The sequence below is a fragment of the Teleopsis dalmanni genome, chromosome 1 (assembly GCF_002237135.1).
Source record: "Teleopsis dalmanni isolate 2A chromosome 1, ASM223713v2, whole genome shotgun sequence".
NCBI classification, from domain to species: Eukaryota; Metazoa; Arthropoda; class Insecta; order Diptera; family Diopsidae; genus Teleopsis; species Teleopsis dalmanni.
Genome location: NC_051846.1, coordinates 70,606,126 through 70,613,067, shown reverse-complemented (window position 1 = coordinate 70,613,067; position 6,942 = coordinate 70,606,126).

Here is a 6,942-nt window from a genome sequence, read left to right as displayed (position 1 = left end):
AGTAGGTGAAAAGCATCGAAAGCCACAGTGTGAGACTTGAACCCACTAAAACCACCTCTTAGGAATGAATGAAGAAGATTTCCACAGCAATGTGGAAACTTCATTCCAGTAATCATGGGAAAGAGGAATGAGAATCAAACACTAAAACGTGAACTAATATATAGACGTAGCTATATAGTGCCAGGTTAGGTTAAGTTAGGCATATTGGCCCATTATTTTATTGTTAGAGCGCGCATATTCTTTGGTATCTTACTGGAAATATTTCATGGCAATCACTTGGATAGAGTTTGGTAAAATCTGGCAGTTGTGTTGAGATTTCCTTGAACATATTGATAGGAACTAGTTGTGCTGCTTGGTAGACATTGTATTTGTCTGGCAGTGGTTGCAATGGGTAGGGGCGAAGCAGAGCTTGAGATAAGAGAATGATGCAGGTGTTTTTTCACTAAAAGTGTAGAATAACAGGTCAAGCCAATTCAAAGTTCATTAAATAAAAAATTACTCGGGAAAAATTAATCAATCGAATAATAATTTACTGCAGTTTAATCAATACATTTGAAATCTTTTCCCACGTAATATAATTTATTTATTTAATTGTTACTCCATATGAGTTTCGTTAAGATAGATTGCTCTCTGACCGGACTTTATTCCCTTTCCTGTTTTTTTTTCAATTAATTAACTAATTTAGCATTTCAATCTGCTTTCTTTTTTTTATTAGGCCATCATTAAGTCTGTGTTTAATCTTTGGGTTTGTATAATAATAATAAGGCACATGAGTTATTAGCATCACTATATGCCATATGGAAAGAAATTATACATTTTTATATATTATATTTTTTTTATGCATAAAAAGCATTCTTTTATTGATAAAGTAATGCAATTGCATTATTTATTTCTTCACTACAGTTTCCTTCAAGTGTTTTATTTACTACAGAAACATGAGAGTTTTGTTCCAATTTTTAACACTGATACGAAGTGTACTCATTTTCAATTTAATTTTGTCGTTGTAGTATTTATTTGATTCGTTTTTGTTTATTTTGCAACAAATAACTTAAAATACAATATATATATATGATATATAAGTTCATTTCATATATATCTTAATAAACATTTTGCCGGTTTGTTGAATATGTCAACTGAATAATTTATAGCTTTTTAAGTCATTTTAATTTTATTTTTATTCACTTTTTATAAAATTTATCTGTTTTCGAAGCTCATGAATGTAATTAGGTTTTGGAAATGTGTAAATATTCTAATGAAATTTGAGTTATAAAAGAACGGCAAAGTTTCACAAAATTTTCAAGAAACAGAAAAATTGAATAGTTATAAAAGATACACCACGATTTAAAGCAAAACACAACTTAATTAATTTATCTAACAGACTTTGCTTTATTAATTCTATTTGTATTATTTTTTTAAGTTCTGCAACATACATAACAATGTTATATATCAATTTAATATTATCTAATTATTTGATTAATACAAATATTTTTTTTATTTCAAACATTGTAAATGTCTGTGCATAATAACTTTTATTATTACTACACTTATTAATCATTTATTATTCAAAATTACTACTTGGTATTTGATAAGTTCAAATATTTTTTAAGAAGAGAATTTTAAATCCCCTACTTCAACTCAAATGACAATGAGATCATGTGGCTTCTTTTGATGAAATCGTCGAAGAGTAGATCTATGGCATTTAACATTTCTAACACATATGATTCAAGCTTCAAGTTCTGGAACCTGATAGTATATAGACACTTGACTGTTTTAGCGCTTACTTTTTAGAGATGAATTCATTCTAAGGCTATGCAGTGGATATTAAATAAATATTGAAAAATCAACATTTTAGTTAAAGTCATGAAAAGTTGAAGAGTAACAAGCTACGTATAAAAACATATATACATATATAATCTACAGTTTCCACAGTACATATATATTTATATAATCAACTGTACAAATATTATTCAAACCATTTTTAATAGTTCAAAATTTCTTTATTAAAGCAAACACATTGGATAACATTTAATACAGTAATAGGGAGTGATGTCAATTTCATTAGCCCTGCTATTTAACAACGGATCTTAATAGATTGGTTTAAAAGTATTAACATTATTAAATATTTAAGACATAGTAGGCATATAGTTCAGTCGTTCACTATTTTGTGGTCTATGTTTCAATTTTTATTGTTTTTATAAAATTGACTGTTTTCTGCGCAATTATAAAACATATTTTATTTATTTTAAATTGAGTGAATTTATATCTAAGGTTTGTACCAGAGGCGAGGCGTCGAATGGTTCAGAGTGTTCACTGAACACCTTAACAAAGCTTCCTTTTTAAATCTTTTTTTTATTATGTAAATAAACTCGATATTTTGCTACTTAACATTTTTTATAATAGCTTTTCCAAACATATTAACATAAACAAAAAACGTATAATACAAACAAAACCACACATACCACATGTTAGTTACATCCAACATTACTTATAATTAATAAAAGAGAATATACATTCCTCTTAATATATACTAAGGTTCAGAATAAAAACTGCACCGCGCTGCTTAAAAAGCATACAAATGAAATAACATTTACATTGGGACTATGTTCAGTATTGAATAAACACAAAATATACAAACAAATATAAAAATAAAAGAGAAAACAAGCCCCGCAAAATATGTACGTAAAATAATCATAACTCTTAAATTAATAACTCTTAAATCAATAAAAAAGGTGAACCTCTAATGTTATGCAAAGTAAATACAAAAGAGAAAAGAAATGACTGAGCGAAAATCGCTTTACATTTGATGAGAGGTTCAATCGACCAAATCGAACCCCAAGTTCATACAAAGCGTGCAAATACAATCAAAGTCACGGTTGCCGTTTTATATGGGCAAATGGTTCAGTAAAAATATTGAACCGCTCATAGTAAATACAAAGTAAAAGAGTAAATGAATGCATGAGTTTCTTACTCTTATGTAGAGGTTGGATATAAACCATAAACAAAGTCATTATTGCAATTTTGTACTAGCAAATGGTAAAAGTAAAGAAAAAAATTAAAGAAATTTGAAGTGAAAAATAATATTTAGCAATGAATTAATGTGTGATTAAAGATTTGATTCAAATATCTTTTTCTAAATGATCTTCTGAAAAAAAGGTTTTAATTCATAAAATGAATAGACCAACTCCAGATATGAAGAATTTGGTACCTGATGTAAAAATGGTGAAATCTGTGGTAAGTCGCCGTTTTCCTACAGCTATTTACCATAAAAACCAGTGGATCACAGGCTGCGAACATTTAAAATTGTTTTGTTGGTCTTCTTCGCTATTTGCTTGTGGAAAGGACAAAACTCAGGAGTAGGGGAAATAAGTTTTAGTTGAAATTCTGTTTTGATCAAATTGTGAACACCTTGCCAAAAAGCTGACGCCTCGCTACTGGTTTGGACATATTTAATTAGTTCCTCATTTAAATGAGGAATCGGATATTCCTAATATTCGAATTATTTATTTTAGGATGGGTATGGTTTCTTTGACGGTGTCAATTTTTTAAATTGTAGTTGAAAATGTCTTCTTGTTCGGTAGCGTTACAGCTCACGATTTTAGCCACTAACTATCTACATTTCCCTGGATCACTAGCATCTCTTTGATAGCTACATTTCTTAATGACTACTCAACTAGTTGCGGTTCTTTTAGACTATAGTACATGTTTATTGAAACTTTTTTGGGATTCCATTATTATATGTTTTGTAAATATGCCAATTAATGTGACAAATAATCTTTTGGTTTTTAATTAATATGTTGAATATATACATATGGATTATTCAGTATTTGCTAATACTTATTGATCCAAATATTAACTTGTCTTTCAAAGATAGTAAGCTGATTACCTAAATCTGTTCGAGGCGCTCGTTGCTTGAATTCGCTTCCAAATTTTGGACTAGACATATTAAAATCGCTGTAACATATAAATTAATACATTTGTGGCGACCCAGTTGGCTGTGCATTTATTGAATTTAAAAAGTAAAATTCAATTTCAAATATTTTTAAGTTTTTTGATTGATGAGAACGTTTCGATTTTTCTCTCTGTTAAAAGTTGAATAAAAGTTTATTAACATTGAAAATTTTTAGAGTTTTATTAATTAGCAAGGTGAACAGATCATTGCTAAATTGGTGACCCCGACGTGATATCGAAAAAGTTTAAATTTAGAAATATTAACTTCTGAGCTAAATATCTAATTATCGAGCTGTGATGTCAGTTGCAGACGAAGGTGTAGTAATGGCTTCTGATAGTGGAAGTGTCGTAAACCGTGTAGCAGTGAAGGTGCCACCGTTTTGGCACGAGCGACCGGAGATTTGGTTTGCTCAGATCGAGGCGCAATTTGCAGTAGCTGCCATTACGAGTGACATCACACAGTTCAACACGGTAGTAGCAGCGATTGAGTCAAGTGTTATCGCCGATGTAAGTGATGCAGTGCTTCATCCTCCTGAAACTGGAAGATACGCTAATTTAAAGGCTTGCATCATAGAGCGGTACAGTGAGAGCGAGCAGCGGAAGATTCAACGGTTGTTGTCAGAAGTTGAACTTGGTGATAGACGCCCAACACAGTTGCTAACGGAGTTGACAGCATTAGCTAAAGACAAGGTGAGCGATGAGTTCCTTAAGTCTCTTTGGCTGAAGCGTTTGCCACCACAAGTGCGCGCTATTCTGCAGGCATCGAACGTGGCACTAGCAGAACTGGCGAAATTAGCAGATCGTATTTGCGAGGCGGGTGATTTTCAACAGATAGCTGTAGCGTCAGCCTCTGATTGTCCAGCCTATTCTGAGAATGCTGTGATTTTACGAAGGCTTGAGCAAATCGAACAGCGTCTGAGTCGTTTGGATTTACGTCGTAGTGAGTCGGTGCAAAGTCGATCGTCATCGAGGAGACGTAGGCGAACTCGTTTCCGACCAGGAAGTCATCCAGATTGGTGCTGGTATCACGAAAGGTTCGGTGATAGAGCTAATGCTTGTCGGCAGCCCTGTAGTTTTGTGGCAAGCTCTCATCAGTCAAAAAACTAGGCACTCCTTCTACGTCGTCGAGCCGAGAAGGGGTTAGTGTTCGTATAGCTCGACTTAGTATTAAAGATCCCGCCACGTCGACCGTTTTCCTCATTGATACTGGTGCGGACATATCAGTTTTACCGAAGTCGTTCTGTCGTTGGAAGCAAAGGGCTAACAGTGTTGCATCAGTTAATTTATATGCCGCTAATGGTACGCCTATTCAAACATTTGGCGAGCGTCGACTGCTTTTGTCTTTGGGTTTGCGTAGGGATTTCCCGTGGACGTTCGTGATTGCGGATGTTAGCTGTCCTATTGTTGGAGCCGACTTCCTTAATCACTATGACTTGTTAGTAGATTTGAAAAGGAAGCGGTTAGTTGATTCGAAGACGACTTTGATGATGAAGGGTAAGGCTGCTGTGTCTCAAGAAGATACTGTGCGTGTGTGTGGTTCAGTTTCAGCTTATGCTGAGCTGGTTAATGAATACCGTGATTTAGGCATTATGAGTGCAAATCGGATGGGTTTAGTTACTAAGGTTGAACATTGCATCGAGACATTTGGTGCGCCGTCATTTGCTCGTCCCCGACGTTTAGTTGGAGCCAAACTTGAAGAAGCCAAGAAGGAATTCCAATTTTTAGTCCAGACAGGGATTTGTCAACCTTCGAAAAGCTGTTGGGCAAGTCCACTTCACATGGTTCGCAAAGGCGATGGAAGTTGGAGACCGTGTGGCGATTATCGCATGCTCAACGCGCAAACTAAACCTGATCGGTATCCGATTCCGTTCATTCATGATGTAACGAGTATTCTTCATGGTAAAACTATGTTTTCGAAGATAGATTTGCAGAAAGCGTATCATCAGATACCGCTTGCACTGGCAGACATTCCGAAGACAGCTATTACAACTCCGTTTGGCCTGTTCGAGTTTCGCTTTATGACTTTCGGTCTCCGTAATGCTGCCCAGACGTTTCAGCGTTTTATGAATGAGACTCTAGGTGATCTTAATTTCGTTTTTGCGTACATCGACGATATTTTAATTGCGTCAAAAGATGAAGCAGAACACAGAATGCATTTGCGACTGGTTTTAGATCGACTTAGAGAAACTGGTTTGACCGTGAATTTTGCCAAGTGTAAGTTCGGCTGTTCCGAGATCGAGTTCCTTGGGCACGTTATTAGTGCAAAGGGTTTACGTCCTCCGGAGAGTAAAGTTCAAGCTGTTCGTGATTTTCCTCTGCCAGCAACGGTTAAACAGCTTAGACAATTCTTAGGCATGGTGAACTTTTATCGGCCGTTTCTGCGTAACGCTGTGCAGAATCAGCAGCGGTTGTTTCATCTTACACCAGGTAACCGCAAGAATGATAAGTCGGTGATTTCTTGGACTCCAGAAGATGTAGAGGTTTTTGAGGCTTGCAAGAATGATCTTGCCCAAGCTACGTTGCTTAACTTCATGGCTCTGGATGCACAATTGACGCTCACGACTGATGCTTCAGACGTTGCGGTGGGTGCTGTTCTCCAACAAGTAGTGAAAGGTGTGACTCAGCCATTGGCATTTTATTCAAAAGGTTTGAGTTCAGCGCAGACTAAGTATAGTGCTTATGATCGTGAGTTGACTGCTATCTATCAAGCTGTCCAGCATTTTAAGTATGCATTAGAGGGACGTGATTTCGTCATTTTTACGGATCACAAACCATTAACGTTTGCGTTCAGGCAAATAAGTGAGAAGGCATCTCCTCGTCGTGCAAGACAGCTGGAGTTTATTAGTCAGTATTGCACTGATATTCGTCATCTGGCTGGTGCAGATAATACGGTGGCTGACTCTTTGTCTCGGGTTGCTACGGTTCAGTTGGAGGCAAATGTTATTGAGTTAATTGCTGAGGGGCAGAAGACTGATGAAGAGTTGCTCGCTCAGC